The following is a 17,331-nucleotide window of genomic DNA, read 5'->3' on the forward strand; positions in this document are numbered from 1 at the left end:
AATTCTTTCTAGAAAAGATATGCCCATGCTCTAACAAATATAAGTGAATCAAAAGAGCATTCTACAAATGGATGTTTTCTATGTGAAGAGAAACAGGAAATCCAAACATCAAATGATATAAGTGAAGCACATGAAGCATTCTATAAAGCCATACTCAAAAGATATAAGTGAAGTGCAAAGAGCATTCTATAAATCAATCATGGACTATGTCATACCAGCATGTTGAATCAAAGAAAAGTGAAAACTAAATGCAAAAGACGCTCCAAGATTTGCACATATCACATGAACGAAACGAATCCGAAAACATACCGATACTTGTTGAAGAAAGATGGGATGCCTTCAGGGGCATCCCCAAGCTTAGACGCTTGAGTATCCTTGAATATTTACTTGGGGTACCTTGAGAATCCCCAAGCATGAGCTCTTGCCTCTCCTCCTTCTCCTCACATCGAGACATCCACGATCTTCGAACACTTCATCCACACAAAACTCAACAAAAAGCTCGGTAAGATCCGTTAGTATAATAAAGCAAATCACTACTCTATGTACTGTTGAAAACCAATTCATATTTTGTTTTTGCATTGTATCTACTGTAATATAACTTTTCCATTGCTTAATCCACTGATAGAAATTGATAGTTTCATCAAAATAAGCAAACTATGCATCAAAAAACAGAATCTGTCTTAACAAGATAGTCTGTAGTAATCTGAACATTCACCATACTTATGTTACTCCAAAAATTCTGAAAACATTAGGAAAAATAAAAAAATTTGTATAGAAATACATTGCAAAAAGTTTCAGAATGGTTTGACGTTCCATTAAAAAATGTAAAATCGCGCACTACAGCCAAAGTTTCTGTTTTGCACCGCACGAACCAACAAGCAATGTAAACATCCTAAAGGCAAATCTTGGCACATTATTTTTATGATACAATGGATTTGTATTTTATAAAAGCACACAACATAAATAAATGACTCTCTAAAACTTCCGGGTTGTCTCCCTGGCAGCGCTTTCTTTAAAGCCAATAAGCTAGGCATATAGTGCTCAAGTAATGGATCCACCCGGATCCCAAGGTATATCAAAGCCAATTTCAATTAACAATGATTCGTGATTTAGTAGTGAGCACAAGGTAACATATATCATGCAGAAACGAAGTCTAACTCTCTTCCTATGCATCGGCATGTCATAAAAGAACAATTCATGCACACATAGTAAAGGCCAATGCATAGTATAAACAATTTCTTTTAGTTTTACCATATTAGAAACATGGAGAGGCGGAGATGTAGTTCCTCTCTCATGATAATTGAAAGTAGGATCAGCAAGCACATGCATATTATATCTATCAAAATTATCATGTGCAACGGTAAAATGCAACCCATCAATATAATCCTTAATAAGGGCAAACTTCTCCGATATAGTGTAGTCGGGAGAATTCAAAAAGATAATAGGACTATCACGTGTGGGTGCAATAGCAACAAGTTCATGTTTAACATAAGGAACTATAGAAAGTTCATCTCCATAAGCATAATTCATATTGGCATCTTGGCCACAAGCATAGCAAGCATCAGCAAAAAGGGATATTTCAAAAGAATCAACGAGATCATAACAATCATCATAGCAATCATCCTTCGGTAAGCACGAAGGGAAATTAAACAATGTATGAGTTGAAGAGTTACTCTCATTAGAAGGTGGGCACGGGTAGCTAATCCGCTCTTCCTCCTTTTGTTCTTCGCTCTCCTCATCATCTTTTTCATCCAATGAGCCCACAGTTTCATCAATTCCTTCTTCCATAGACTCCTACAAAATATTAGTCTCTTCTTGGACAGCGGAGGAGTCCTCAATATATGGTTTAACATAGGCATTAGAAGCATAATTATCATAACAATATTTAAGTGTGGAAAAAATTTCAGATTTGTAAAGAGTAGCATCATACTTTCCAATGAAAGAAGCAATTTCATAAGCACCCTTAAAAGCAACAAATTCTTCAATTTGTTGAACATCATAGTAATTATAAACACCCTTATCATACAAAGATGCGATTCCATTATCACTAAACTCACATTGGTAGGGAAGGTGTTTCTTAGGGTCTTCAGAACAACAAGTAAAATCATATATTTCACATAAATTCCAAGCATAGCATTGCAAATGATGAATTTGATCCAGTAAAAGTTTCCCCTTCTGAGATAAGCGATGTCACACATAACAAGCATGCTCATCTAAAGATTTGCCCTCAACTAAGCTATTTGGGGTTTCAACATGAACACATAGGCATCGAAGATGATCCAAGTAAAAAACTTCAATAGTGTGATAGATTTTCAGGGGTTGTTCAACCATTGGTTCAGTAGGTACCATTATTTTTTTGGTATTTTGCGTTTCCTACCCATAACTAAAGATAGAAAACAAGAGAACAAAATAAAAACTACTTAGTGATAAAGCAAACAAGCACACACGAGAATATTCACCCCACGCTATAACTCCCCGGAAACGGCGCCAGAAAAAGGTCTTGATAACCCACAAGTATAGGGGATCACTTGTAACCTCTTTCAATAAGTAAGAGTGTCGAACCCAACGAGGAGCTAATGGTAGAAAAAAATATTCCGTCAAGTTCTATCAACCACCAATACAACTCTACGCACGCTTAACGTTCGCTTTACCTAGAACAAGTATGAAACTAGAAGTACTTTGTAGGTGTTTTTGGATAGGTTTGCAAGATAATAAATAGCAAGTAAATAAAAACTAGGGGATTTTTTAGGTAAATAAGCAATAAAGTTAGTATAGAGAGTGTGGAAAAGTGGTGGTAGGAGTTGCGAAATTGTCCCTAAGCAACTGACTACGTTACTAGACCAATAGCAAGTTTTATGTGGGAGACGCCACTTCTAGCATGTCATCCCTGACTTGGAATTCTATGCACTTACAATTGGAACTATTAGCAAGCATACGCAACTACTAACGTTCATTAACGTAAAACCCTATGTATTGGGGCTACGGCCAAATCATCCATTAACAGGTTCAAACAAGCATGGAAAAAATGCATTTGGCAAAAAGATCTCAGACTTAGTGAAATTAACACTTGTCTGGAATTTCAGATCAGATAGCACACTTTGGAGCATGAACACAATATGCTACAGGACCTGAACATGGCAAAGTAAAGCATGGCATGGATCTACTCAAAGAGCTTAACAAAAGTCCCTTAGTGACCTTGAGCCAAAAGGGATCGGAAAATACATTTGCAAGCATGTGAACATGGAAAAAACATAATCAGTTCTCAGACTTAGTGAAAACTGGAGCATGCTGAAACAGATATCAAGTAGGCATGTTTACGAGCTCGATGCACTCACTACAGAGCAAGTCATGATAAAATAAGCATACGCCCATCAAGAATACACAAAATACAAGCTAGACATGGCAAGAACAATAACATAGCATGCACAGATCAACTACAACATCCTCGTCAAAATTGCTAACAAGTAGACAATCTGCCCAGATTCACGAAATAGTAAAAGTAGAGCTCGATTGACTCAAGCTAGGGTGCTCCATAATTGCAAACAAAGACATGGATGGATAGAGAGCTACAAGATTAACAAAACGTCCTTACTGATCATCCTCAAAAGAGGCACGGATCACTAGGAAACAACATGAACATATGGCATATTGAGATAACCAGCTCAAGGACTTAGTGGAATTGCTAGTCCCTGAAATCGGCATTAACGAATGCACCACTTTGCAAGCTTGTGCTAGTCACCACACACATCACAAAAATACATGGGCTGCACCTTTGGATAGATGGCAAAACATATAACAAAACTCATGTAGAGCTCAGGGGCATATCATGCACACAATAATCATGGCAAAAATGACAAATATCTAATTGGGGCGGCAGATCTGACAATTATCTCAAATAGCATTCTTCTAACAGCATTTAGGGCATCAAGATGAACTCAAATGAAAATGATGCATTGATCTGAAATGATGTACTCTCTGAGACGAACATTTTGATATGCTATATGCCCAAAACGGAGCTACGGATGCAAAGTTACGACACGATGAACAAGGGCATTTGAATACTGGAAAACGGGGACTTAGTAGAAATTTCATCACCTCGCGGAGTCTAGGGTTTGACCGCGGGCACGGTTTTCGAAAGTGGCGGCGGACTCCCGGATTCCCACGCGCGGAGAAGGCAGGGACGGCAACCGGGAGCTAGCGTTCCCGATCTTGGTCGCGGACGCGGAAGCGCGCGGCAGGCGCGTCGCCGGCGTCGGGCGGCGCTCGGACGAGGAGCAAGTGGCAGCCCGGGCGTCTTGGCGGAGGCGGTGGCCGGCGGAGGGAGAGCTTCGGCGCAGGGCTCGCCGGAGGAGAGGCGGCGCGCGCGGCGTGGCCGCCCGAGGAAACGGCGGCGGGGCTCGCGCGCTCGATCTGCCGGGCGCAGCGCGGGTGGCCTGGCGACGGGAATGTGGGCGCTGTGCCACTTGGCGCGCTGTGATTCGCTACAGGGCGGCCGGCGGACGTGTCCGGCCGCGCGGAGAGGGGTGGATCTAGGGTTAGGGGTGGAATGACCCGGGATTTCGAATGGGGGAGGTATAAATAGGCATAGGGGGAGCTAGGAGTGTCCAAATGAGGTGCGGTTTTTGGCCACGCGATCGTGATCGAACGCTCTAGATGATGGAGAGGGTTTCGGTGGGTTTTGGGCCAAATTGGAGGGGTGTTGGGCTGCAACACACACGAGGCCTTTTCGGTCCCTCGGTTAACCGTTGGAGCATCAAACGAAGTCCAAATGGTACAAAACTTGACAGGCGGTCTACCGGTAGTAAACCAAGGCCGCTTGGCAAGTCTCGGTCCAATCCGGAAATGTTTAATCCCCACACACGAAAGAAAGGTAGAAATGGCCACCGGAGGAGAACGAAGCGCCGGAATGCAAAATGGACAACGGGGAAAATGCTCAAATGCATGAGATGAACACGTATGCAAATGCAATGCACATGATGACATGATATGAGATGCATGACAATGATAAAAATACACGGAGACAAAAACCCGAACCCGAGAAAATAAAATAACTTAACGCCGGAAACGGCAAGAGTTGGAGTACATATTGGGAAAATCATATCCGGGGTGTTACGACACTCCACCACTACGAGAGGATCTCGTCCCGAGATCTAGGACTGAAAGAACACCGGGTACTTAGAACGGAGGTGATCCTCGCGTTCCCAGGTAGCTTCATGGTCGGAATGGTGTGACCACTTGACTTTTAGGAATTTGATTGACTTGTTGCGAGTCTTGCGTTCTGTCTCTTCAAGAATAGCAACGGGGTGCTCATGATAAGAGAGATCTTCTTGGAGCTCAATGTCCTCGAAGTTGATGGTGCGGTCAGGAGTCTTGAAGCACTTTCGAAGCTGAGAGACATGGAACACGTCATGCATATTTGCAGAGTTTGAAGGAAGCTCGAGTTGATAGGCGAGATCGCCTCTCTTGCTGACAATCTTGAAAGGTCCCACGTATCTGGGGGCAAGTTTCCCTTTGATACCGAAGCGACGAGTACCTTTTATTGGAGAGACGCGGAGGTAAACATGATCTCCGATCTCGAAAGACAAATCACGGTGCTTACTATCATAGTAGCTCTTTTGGCGGGATTGGGCTGCTTTGAGGTTATCTCGAATGACTTTGCACATTTCCTATGCCTCTGTGATTAAGTCATTTCTGAGAAGCTGACGCTCACCGGTTTTAGACCAGTTGAGAGGGGTACGGCACTTCCTACCATACAGAATTTTAAATGGGGCCTTGCCCGAACTTGCTTGAAAACTGTTGTTGTAGGAGAATTCAGCATAAGGAAGACAATCCTCCCACTTCATGCCGAAGGAGATCACATAAGCCCTTAGCATATCTTCAAGAATCTGATTGACATGCTCGACTTGACCGCTAGTTTGAGGATGGAAAGCTATGCTGAAGCAGATGTTGGTGCCCATGGCCTTCCGAAAAGAATCCCAAAACTTGGAGGTAAAGATGCTGCCACGGTCTGAAGAGATCACCTGTGGAATACCGTGCAGAGAGACAACCCGAGAGGTATAGAGTTCCGCCAATTGAGCTGCAGTGATTGACTCTTTGATAGGCAGAAAGTGAGCCACTTTAGTGAGTTTGACGATGACCACGAATATAGCATCATTGCCACGTTTGGACTTTGGAAACCCAGTCATGAAGTCCATCTCAATGTGGTCAAACTTCCATTCTGGAATGGCAAGAGGTTGGAGGAGACCCGCTGGTCTTTGGTGTTCTGCCTTCACTCTTCTGCAGACATCACATTCATTCACGAATTGAGCAATCTCGCGCTTCATTCGAGTCCACCAATAAGCCTGCTTGAGGTCCTGATACATCTTCGTGCTCGCAGGGTGGATGGAGAGGAGAGAATTGTGAGCCTCGTTCATGATCGCTTTAAGAAGGTCACCTTTGGTCACAACAATATGATCCTCGAAGAAGAGAGTATCCTTGTCATCAAGGCGGTAGCACTTGTACTTGGGTTGACTCTTGGCAATCCCAATCTTCACCTTCTTCACCATAGCATCAAGAAGCTGAGCTTGGCGAATCTGGTCTTCCAAGGTAGGAGATACTTGAAGGTCGGCGAGGAAAGCTTGAGGAACAACTTGCAGATTAAGTTTGTGGAAAGCTTCACAAAGCTCGGGTTGATAAGGCTTGAGAATAAGACTGTTGCAATAAGCCTTCCTGCTCAATGCGTCAGCAATCACATTGGCCTTGCCTGGAGTATACTCGATACTCGGATTATACTCTTGAATCATTTCGACCCATCGAGTTGCCTGAGGTTGAGATTAGGCTGAGTGAAGATGTACTTGAGACTCTTGTGGTCAGTGAAAATGTCCACTTTTCTTCCCAATAAGAGATGTCTCCAAGTCAAAAGAGCATGCACAACTGCCGCCAACTCGAGATCATGAGTGGGGTAGTTCTTCTCATTGGGCTTCAATTGGCGAGAGGTATAAGCAACAACTTTCTTTTCTTGCATCAACACTGCACCAAGACCTTGGAGAGAGGCATCACAAAAGACCTCATACGGCTTGGATTCATCAGGCGGAGTTAGAACTGGAGCAGTGGCCAAGTTCTCTTTCAAAGTGTTGAAAGCAATGTCACACTCCGGAGACCAAACGTACTTGTCATGCTTCTGGAGAAGATTTGAGAGAGGCTTCGCGATCTTAGAAAAGTTTTCAACGAATCTTCGACAGTAGCTTGCGAGATCGAGGAAGCTACGGAGTTGCTTCACGTTCTGAGGAGGTTCCCAATTCACAATTGCAGACACCTTCTCAGGATTCACAGCAATGCCCTTGGCAGAGATGATATGACCAAGATAAAGAACCTCATCGAGCCAAAATTCGCACTTGGAGAACTTGGCGTAGAACTGGTGTTCCCTGAGCTTATCGAGAACCAAACGCAAGTGCTTGGCATGATCTTGTTCTTCGAAAAGACCAGAATGTCGTCGAGATAGACCAAAACGAAGTCATTGGTGTAGGCGTTGAAGATGAAGTTCATCATGCGAGAGAACGTCGGAGGAGCGTTGACGAGGCCAAAAGACATGACAGTGTATTCATATGAACCAAAGCTTGTCCTGAAAGCCGTCTTGGGAATATCTTGCTCACGGTTTCGAATCTGATGATAACCCACACGGAGATCAAGCTTGGAGAATACATGGGCACCTTTGAGTTGTTGAAACAGCTCGTTGATGTTGGGAAGTGGGTATTTGTTCTTGATGGTCTTCTTGTTCAATGGACGGTAATCAACACAAAGTCGGTCCGTTCCATCCTTCTTCTTCACAAAAAGAACACCACAACCCCACGAAGAAGAACTAGGCCGGATGAGACCCATTCGCTCTTGAACATCGAGTTGCTTCTTCAGCTCCTTCAACTCTTCAGGTCCAAGCTTGTACGGACGCTTGCAAACCGGTTCCGTGCCAGGCTCAAGATCGATGACGAATTCAACTGGCCGGTGCAGAGGCATTCCTGGAAGCTCTTCTGGAAATACATCTTGATATTTGCGAACGAGTGGAATTTGCGAGATAGCATCCAGTTCACCCTTCTCATCGAGAGAAAACAGACGGATGGTATCATCACGAGTGGAAAAGACAATTACGTCCTTAGACGAATGAGTCAATTGAATCTGCCTGGCTGCACAATCAAGATGCGCCTTGTGCTTAGAAAGCCAATCCATTCCAAGAATAAGATCAATATCCGAGTTACCAAGAACCACCGGAGAAGAAAGGAACTTGTAATCGCCCAACGTGATAGAGACATCCGGGACGCAATTGTTAGAAGTCATTTGCTTGCCCGGAGACACAATCTTCAACGGGACAGGAATCCTCTCGGTCACAAAATCATGCTTGGCAATAAATGGTGTTGAAATAAAAGAAAGCGATGCACCAGTGTCAAAAAGAACTTTTGTAGGAACATCGTTAACAGGAAGGTTACCCATGATGACATCTGGCGAGTCCTCTGCCTGAGCTGCATTCAGCAAGTTGACCTTGGCGTGCTTGGGGTTATGCTTGACCACAACTGTACTTGCCGATCTCACAGGAGGAGGAGGGGGGAGACGCCTCTGATTGAAGCATTTGTTGGCATAGTGACCCTTCTGTTGGCACTTGTTGCACGTGACCTCTGAAAGCGGACGGTGATACAGAGCACTCGATCTTGGAGCTTGAGACGAAGTCTTGTTCTAAAAGCCAGGGTTGGGTGGATGGGAAGATCCACTGCCACCTTTGCTCTTCTGCTGATACGGTTGACGGAATGGAGGAGGAGGAAGCCAATACTTCTGCTGCTTGGCCACTTGAGTAGAGGAGGAAGGTGTAGCATCTCTGACTCGCTTCTTGGAAGCATCACACCTCAGTTGAGCGGCCTCTTGCTTCAATGCCATGTTGTAGAACTCATCGTACCTCAAGGGCTCAAAGAGGACAAGAGCTAGCTGAATTTCTTCTCTGAGACCACCCCTGAACTGGTATATCATGCTCTTCTCGTCAGGGACGTCCTGCTTAGCAAAGCGGGCGAGCTTCTGAAACAACTTCTTGTAGTCATAGACAGAGAAAGAGCCTTGCTTCAGGTTGCGGAATTCCTCACGCTTGCTTTCAACCATGCTCTGAGGAATATGATGAGCTTTGAAGTCTTGACGGAATTCATCCCAGGTAACCGCATGGCCTCCTCTTGAATCCTTGTACTGCTGGAACCATTCTGCAGCTTGATCTTTGAGTTGGAAGGAAGCGAACTTGACGAAGTCCTCAGGCCTGACGTTACTGCACTCAAAATGCTTGCAAAGATCCACGAGCCAATCGTCAGCATCAGTTGCCTCAGCACAATTGCTGAAAGTCTTTGGCCCGCTAGCAAGGAACTGGTTGAGTGTAGCAAAGTGATTCTGATTGTTGCCTTGGTTGCCTTGGTTCACTTGATTGCGCTCTTGAAGAATATGCATGATCAACCGTGTGTTTGCATTGGTTGCGGCCATCACAGCTTGCCATGCCTCCGGAGGAGGAGGAGGTGGTGGCGGATCCTGATTCTGATTGGTGCTCTTAGCGGGAGCCATCCTGAAGAGGGTGACAACCGTTAGCACATTGACAGATAAATATTGAAGCTGAATCCAACGGAATGAAAATTGCAACATATAGTCTTCACATCCGAACAAAATGAACGAATGCATTCCACTTGAAATGGTCACATATCCATAAATTGAGAAGCCACTTAAAATTTAGGTAGAGAAATAAATCAACAAGGTACGGATCAAGAACGAATACTCGGTAAGAAATCCCAATCTCAAACCAAATATCCATGGAAGAAGAACTAGAGCTACAAGAATTCCCACCTATGAAACTCCCGAACCTTTCCGGTTATGCAATCAGGTGTTGGGGATACAGGGGAAGCATAATATCTCACCCAAATCTAGCAAATCCTACATCCAGTTGTATCCATCCTTCAACACATAACCAAGAAAAACTTCGGAAACCATCTACCTCAACCTTCGAAAAGCATCCGTTATACAAGTTATGGCGATACTCCCGAACTCCCGCCCCAGTACTGGGTGGCGTCGAGGTTATCTCACCAACGAACTGCATAAAAGAGATTTTCGATGTCGGCATACTAAACTTAGGTATTCCAGAACTGCAACGATAAATTTGTGACGACAACACCTCGGAGCTCAACTCCCCGGGACACTGCCACAACCCCTAAAGACAGGAGGCACCAAGAACAATGTTCTCGTCACAAAACCATCAGAACAATTCCAAGATACCCGCGTGATCCTAAATTTTTAGTGAAATTTGAGATGAGAAGAGTCAAAACTCTACATCAAGATGCCTTACCAGAGTGATGAGGAGAGTGGGAAGTAAAAAGAATTCCTAACTCTCCGATATATAATTCCTAAATGACTCAAAACATTTTTCTAGACACAACTTGGCCGCTAATAACGATCAAGCAATGGGGGCTCCTAAGGTCGGGGAAGACTCTGATACCAACTTGTAACGCCCTCCATGCGGCTATAGCTCCCATGTGTCGAGGCACGACTTAGAAGCATAACCGCATTGAAAGCAATGTCGCAAGTTAGGCAATCATCACAACATCCCATGTAATATAGATAATAAAAGGGGAGATACATAGTTGGCTTACACTCACCACGTCACACAAAGTACATAAATAGCATTACAACATTCAAACACTCATGGCCCGACTACGGCGCCAAAATAAAAGATAACCCAACATGCGACACGGTCCCTATCACCCCAACTAGGCACCACTACTGATCATCAGGGAAAGACATGTAGTATCGGCGTGATTCCTCATCGAACTCCCACTTGAGCTCAAGCGCGTCATCTGGAATGGAATCATCAGGCCCTGCATCTGTTTTGGAAGTAATCTGTGAGCCACAGGGACTCAGCAATCTCGCACCCTCGCGATCAAGACTATTTAAGCTTATAGGTAAGGCAAGGTAAATATGTGGAACTGCAGCAAGCGACTAGCATGTATGGTGGCTAACCTGTTCGCAAAAGAGAGCGAGAAGAGGAGGCAAAGCGCGGACGAGTAATTAGAGGGCATCCTGCGGCAAGCATTACTCCAACACCGTGTTGACTTCCCAGACTCCACCGAGAAGAGACCATCACAGCAACTCACATAGTTGATTCATTTTAATTAAGTTAAGGTTCAAGTTATCTACAACCGGACATTAACAAATTCCCATCTGCCCATAACCACGGGCACAGCTTTCGAAAGTTCAAATCCCTGCAGGGGAGTCCCAACTTAGCCCATGACAAGCTCTCACGGTCAACAAAGGAATAGACCTCCTCCCGAGACGTTCCGATCAGACTCGGTATCCCGGTTCTTCAAGACACTTCAACAAGTTAAAACCAATCCAGCAACACCGCCCAAATGTGCCGACAAATCCCGATAGGAGCTGCACATATCTCTTTCTCAGGGCACACTCAGATGAACACTACGTACAACTAAAACCAACCCTCGAGTTGCCCCGAGGTGGCGCTGCAAGTGGCTCTGTTTGGACCAACACTTAGAGGAGCACTGGCCCAAGGGGGTTTAAATAAGATGACCCTCGGGCTCCGGAGACCCAAGGGAAAAAGAGGCTAGGTGGCAAATGGTAAAACCAAGGTTGGGCATTGCTAGAAAAGCTTTAATCAAGGCGAACTATCAAGGGGTTCCCATTATAACCCAACCGCGTAAGGAACGCAAAATCCGGGAACATAACACCGATATGACGGAAACTAGGGCAGCAAGAGTGGAACAAAACACTAGGAGAGAGGCCGAGCCTTCCACCCTTTACCAAATATATAGATGCATTAAGATAACATGGCAATATAATGATATCCCAACAATTAAATAATGTTCCAACAAGGAACGGTCTCCAATCTTCACCTGCAACTAGCAATGCTATAAGAGGGGCTGAGCAAAGCGGTAGCATAGCCAATCAACGGTTTGCTAGGACATGGTGGGTTAGAGGTTCGACATGGAAATTTAGGAGGCATGATAGGAAAGTGGTAGGCATCGTAGCGTAGGCATAGCAAAAGAGCGAGCATCTAGCAAAGCGAAGATAGTAGTGATTTTGAGGGTATGATCATCTTGCCTGCAAAGTTGTCAGAGTTGACTGGATCCTCGAAAGCAAACTCAACGGGCTCCTCGTTAGCGAACTCGTCTCCTGCCTCTACCCAAACAAGACAAACAAGCAACAAGGGCACAATCAACCATGTGCAAGGCTCAAACAATATGATGCAAAGATGGTATTCTATGCGGGATGCGATGCGGGATGCATATGCAAGAATTGACAAGGAATGAAGGAACCTGGCCTATACATGGAAATCCAAGTGTGACACTGGAAAGGTGAGATGAAATCGCTTGAAAACGATATAAAGATCACCGGAATCGGAGTTACGGTTTGGAAATGGTAAGCAATTCAAATATGACCATGTTCTGCGATTAACAGCAAGTAGCCATCTAAATGCAACAAGATGACCATGCTAAAGCACCCAAAGATAGCATAAAAATACATGGCAGGGATACATTCATGATGCTTAACAAAAGACTAGCACTGATCTACAGCCAAATCATCCATTAACAGGTTCAAACAAGCATGGCAAAAATGCATTTGGCAAACAGATCTCAGACTTAGTGAAATTAACACTTGTCTGGAATTTCAGATCAAATAGCACACTTTGGAGCATGAAAACAATATGCTACAGGACCTGAACATCGCAAAGTAAAGCATGGCTTGGATCTACTCAAAGAGCTTAACAAAAGTACCTTAGTGACCTTGAGCCAAAAGGGATCGGAAAATACATTTGCAAGCATGTGAACATGGCAAAAACATAATCAGTTCTCAGACTTAGTGAAAACTGGAGCATGCTGAAACAGATATCAAGTAGGCATGTTTACAAGCTCGATGCACTCACTACAGAGCAAGTCATGATAAACCAAGCATACACCCAACAAGAATACACAAAATACAAGCTAGACATGGCAAGAACAATAACATAGCATGCACGGATCAACTACAACATCCTCGGCAAAATTGCTAACTAGACAATCTGCCCAGATTCATGAAATAGTAAAAGTAGAGCTTGATTAACTCAATCTAGGGTGCTACATAATTGCAAACAAAGACATGGATAGATAGAGAGCTACAAGATTAACAAAACATCCTTACTGATCATCCTCAAAAGAGGCACGGATCACTAGGAAACAAAATGAACATATGGCATATTGAGATAACCAGCTCAAGGACTTAGTGGAATTGCTAGTCCCTGAAATCGGCATTAATGAATGCACCACTTTGCAAGCTTGTGCTAGTCACCACACACATCACAAAAATACATGGGTTGCACCTCTGGATAGATGGAAAAACATATAACAAAACTCATGTAGAGCTCTGGGGCATATCATGCACACAATAATCATGGCAAGAATGACAAATATCTAATTGGGGCAGCAGATCTGACAATTATCTCAAATATCATTCTTCTAACAGCATTTCGGGCATCAAGATGAAATCAAATGAAAATGATGCAATGAGATGAAACGATGTACTCTCTGAGACGAACATTTTGATATGCTATATGTCCAAAACGGAGCTACGGATGCAAAGTTACGACACGATGAACAAGGGCATTTGAATTTGGAAAACGGGGACTTAGAGAAATTCATCACCTCGCGGATCTAGGGTTGACCGCGGCACGGTTTTTGAAGCGGCGGCGGATCTCGCCGGATCAGCGCCGGAGAAGGCAGGGACGGCAACGGGAGCTCGCCGGCGTCCCGATCTGGCCGCGGGACGGCGGGAGGCGGCGCGACAGGTGCGGTCGCCGGCGTCGGGCGGCGTCACTAAGGGACTTTTGTTAAGCTCTTTGAGTAGCTCCATGCCATGCTTTACTTTGCCATGGTCAGGTCTTGTAGCATATTGTTTTCATGCTCCAAAGTGTGCTATCTAATCTGAAATTCCAGACAAGTGTTAATTTCAATAAGTCTGAGATCTGTTTGCCAAATGCATTTTTGTCATGCTTGTTTGAACCTGTTAATGGATGATTTGGCCGTAGCTCAGTGCTAGTCTTTTGTTAAGCATCACGAATGGATCCCTGCCATGTATTTTGATGCCAGGTTTGGGTTCTACAACATGTTCATCTTGTTGCATTTAGATGGCTACTTGCTGTTAATCGCAGAACGTGGTCATATTTGAATTGCTTGCCATTTCCAAACCGTAACTCCGATTCCGGCGATCTTTATATCGTTTTCAAGCGATTTCATCTCACCTTTCCAGTGGCACACTTGGATTTCCATGTAGACGCCAGGTTCATTCATTCCTTGTAAATTCTTGCATATGCATCCCGCATCGCATCCCGCATAGCATACCATCTTTGCATCATATTGTTTGAGCCTTGCACGTGGTTGATTGTGCCCTTGTTCCTTGTTTGTCTTGTTTGGGTAGAGCCGGGAGACGAGTTCGCTAACGAGGAGCCCGTTGAGTTTGCTTTCGAGGATCCAGTCAACTCTGACAACTTTGCAGGCAAGATGATCATACCCTCGAAATCAGTACTATCTTTGCTTTGCTAGATGCTCGCTCTTTTGCTATGCCTATGCTACGATGCCTACCACTTGCCTATCATGCCTCCCAAATTGCCATGTCGAACCTCTAACCCACCATGTCCTAGCAAACTGTTGATTGGCTATGTTACCGCTTTGCTCAGCCCCTCTTATAGCGTTGCTAGTTGCAGGTGAAGATTGGAGATCGTTCCTTGTTGGAACATTATTTAATTGTTGGGATATCATTATGTTTCCATGTTATCTTAATGCATCTATATATTTGGTAAAGGGTGGAAGGCTCGGCCTCTCGCCTAGTGTTTTGTTCCACTCTTGCCGCCCTAGTTTCCGTCATATCGGTGTTATGTTCCCGGATTTTGCGTTCCTTATGCGGTTGGGTTATAATGGGAACCCCTTGATAGTTCGCCTTGATTAAAGCTTTTCCAGCAATGCCCAACCTTGGTTTTACCATTTTCCACCTAGCCTCTTTTTCCCTTGGGTTTCCGGAGCCCGAGGGTCATCTTATTTAAACCCCCCAGGCCAGTGCTCCTCTGAGTGTTGGTCCAAACAGAGCCATTTGCAGCGCCACCTCGGGTCGACTCAAGGGTTGGTTTTAGTTGTATGTAGTGTTCATCTGAGTGTGCCCTGAGAAAAAGATATGTGCAGCTCCTATCGGGATTTGTCGGCACATTCGGGCGGTGTTGCTGGATTGGTTTTAACTTGTCGAAGTGTCTTGAAGAACCGGGATACCGAGTCTGATCGGAACGACTCGGGAGGATTTATTCCTTCGTTGACCGTGAGAGCTTGTCATGGGCTAAGTTGGGACTCCCCTGCAGGGATTTGAACTTTCGAAAGCCGTGCCCGCGGTTATGGGCAGATGGGAATTTGTTAATGTCCGGTTGTGGATAACTTGAACCTTAACTTAATTAAAATGAATCAACTGTGTGAGTTGCCGTGATGGTCTCTTCTCGGTGGAGTCCAGGAAGTGAACACGGTGTTGGAGTAATGCTTGCCGCAGGATGCCCTCTAATTACTCGTCCGCGCTTTGCCTCCTCTTCCTGCTCTCTTTTGCGAACAGTATAGCCACCATATATGCTAGTCGCTTGCTACAGTTCCACATATTTACCTTGCCTTACCTATAAGCTTAAATAGTCTTGATTGCGAGGGTGCGAGATTGCTGAGTCCCTGTGGCTCACATATTACTTCCAAAACAGATGCAGGGCCTGATGATTCTGTTCCAGATGACGTGATTGAGCTCAAGTGGGAGTTCGACAAGGACTCAGGCCTATAATACGTATCTTTCCCTGATGATCAGTAGTGGTGCCCAGTTGGGGTGATCGGGACCGTGTCGCATGTTGGGTTATCTTTTATTTTGGCGCCATAGTCGGGCCATGAGTGTTTGAATGTTGTAGTGCTATTTATGTACTTTGTGTGACGTGGCGAGTGTAAGCCAACTATGTATCTCCCCTTTTATTATCTATATTACATAGGATGTTGTGATGATTGCCTAACTTGCGACATTGCTTTCAATGCGGTTATGCCTCTAAGTCGTGCCTCGACATGTGGGAGCTATAGCCGCATCGAGGGCGTTACAAGTTGGTATCAGATCCTTCCTCGGCCGAGTTGTGTCTAGAAAAATGTTTTGAGTCATTTAGGAATTATATATCGGAGAGTTAGGAATTCTTTTTACTTCCCAGTCTCCTCATCGCTCTGGTAAGGCATCCTGGCGTAGAGGTTTGACTCTTCTCATCTCAAATTTCACTAAAAAAATTTAGGATCACGCGGGTATCTTGGAATTGTTCCGATGGTTTCGTGACGAGAACATTGTTCTTGGTGCCTCCTGTCTTTAGGGGTTGTGGCAGTGTCTCGGGGAGTTGAGCTCCGAGGTGTTGTCGTCACAATTTTATCGTTGCAGTTCTAGAATACCTGAGTTTAGTAGCCAACATCTAAAATCTCTTTTATGCAGTTCGTTGGTGAGATAAGCTCGACGCCACCCAGTACTGGGGCGGGAGTTCGGGAGTATCGCCATAACTTGTATAATGGATGCTTTTTGAAGGTAGAGGTAGATGGTTTCCGAAGTTTTTCTCGGTTATGTGTTGAAGGATGGATACAACTGGATGTAGGATTTGCTAGATTTGGGTGAGATATTATGCTTCCCCTGTATCCCCAACACTTGATTGCATAACCGGAAAGGTTCAGGAGTTTCATAGGTGGGAATTCTTGTAGCTCTAGTTCTTCTTCCACGGATATTTGGTTTGAGATTGGGATTTCTTACCGATTATTCGTTCTTGATCCGTACCTTGTTGATTTATTCCTCTACCTAAATTCTAAGTGGCTTCTCAATTTATGGATATGTGACCATTTCAAGTGGAATGCATTCGTTCATTTTGTTCGGATGTGAAGACTATATGTTGCAATTTTCATTCCGTTGGATTCAGCTTCAATATTTATCTGTCAATGTGCTAACGGTTGTCACCCTCTTCAGGATGGCTCCCGCTAAGAGCACCAATCAGAATTAGGATCTGCCACCACCTCCTCCTCCTCCTCCGGAGGCATGGCAAGCTGTGATGGCCGCAACCAATGCAAACACACAGTTGATCATGCAAATTCTTCAAGAGCGCAATCAAGCGAACCAAGGCAACCAAGGCAACAATCAGAATCACTTTGCTACACTCAACCAGTTCCTTGCTAACGGGCCAAAGACTTTCAGCAATTATATTGAGGCAACTGATGCTGACGATTGGCTCGTGGATCAGCGCAAGCATTTCGAGTGCAGTAACGTCAGGCCTGAGGA

The sequence above is a fragment of the Triticum aestivum genome, chromosome 6A (assembly GCF_018294505.1).
Source record: "Triticum aestivum cultivar Chinese Spring chromosome 6A, IWGSC CS RefSeq v2.1, whole genome shotgun sequence".
NCBI classification, from domain to species: domain Eukaryota; kingdom Viridiplantae; phylum Streptophyta; class Magnoliopsida; order Poales; family Poaceae; genus Triticum; species Triticum aestivum.